Genomic DNA, 1,323 nt, shown 5'->3' with positions numbered 1-1,323 from the left:
AAAACGTGGGATTCCGTTAAAAAAATAAGGGGGGAAAGGTTCAGATTACATATAGTCCATCTGGACCCAATTTGGACTTTTTCCGCAACTCTAACGCTAAAACCCTTTTCGCCCGTCCCCCATCACTTTCTGTAGTTCTACCATAAAAAGAAAAAGAAAAAAAAAAAACATTCAATGACTTATAATAATGCATTAAGGCGGCGAGCTGGCAGAATCGTTAGCACACCAGGCAACTCGACCGTCCTTGCGATCCGAGTTCAAATTCCACCGAGGTTGAATTTGCTTTTCATCCTTTCGGGGTCGATAAAATAAGTACCAGTTAAGCACTAGAATCAATGTAATCGACTTACTCACCAGTTAAATTGCTGGCCTTATGACAAAATTTGAAGCCAAATTATAATAGAGCGATTGAAGTGTAATGCAAAATATTTCTCTTACTAAATCACACAACAAACTAAAGTAGCAACGATAGACAGTCAACAAAATAGGTTTCATAGCAAGAAATAGCAGCCAAATCACGCACAAATTAGATAAGTTTCATTTTATAAAAGGTACGATAGACACAAAGAATCGATTCGTCAAAAACAAATGACTACAAAAGAAGAAATATTTTCATTGTTGAATACTTACAGAAATGTTGTTATAACTCTGTGTGTGTGGTAGTTGCGAAACGTACTTTAAGTGTGAAGAATTGTTGAAAAATGTATTATAACAGTGTGTGTGGTGGATGAGAAATGTTTAATAACTGTGCATGGTACTTGATTAAAAGGAATTCATTAAACAGTCAGAAATTTTGAAACGAAGAAATAAAGGGAAGCCAGTTTAGTGCGCATGCGTATGTTGTTTTATCGCTTTCAAGCAGCTACTTCTTCTTACTGTCTGAGTGCTATTGAAATGAGGTCAGGTATATTTTGCCTTCAAGGCAAACTACAATGTGGTACACACCATACTCTGTCGAGGTTAAATAATAAATCAGTTAATCAGCGGAATTCTGATTTAAGTACCCCATTTAATGCTTTATGACTATAGTGTTATTGGAATTTTCAGGAAATTTTCTACGCCAAAGAAAAAGAAAAAGTTTTACTTTTTACAGTCCACCCCAATAAATACTAAAATTTTCACTCTTTCTCGAATTTTATTTTCAAAATCAGTGTTTAAAATACGGACAGTCCGAATCTATCATCCGTTTCTGCTTATAATTGAAAAATAATTTTTGAAATCCAAATAGTTAAAAAATATCCTTTTCTGCTCTAGACACAAGGCCCGAAATTTTGGGGGAGGGGGCCAGTCGATTCGATCGACTCCAATACGCAACTGGTTATT

This window comes from Octopus bimaculoides, chromosome 28, assembly GCF_001194135.2.
Source record: "Octopus bimaculoides isolate UCB-OBI-ISO-001 chromosome 28, ASM119413v2, whole genome shotgun sequence".
Lineage (NCBI taxonomy): Eukaryota > Metazoa > Mollusca > Cephalopoda > Octopoda > Octopodidae > Octopus > Octopus bimaculoides.
Note: the sequence above shows the minus strand (reverse complement) of the source record.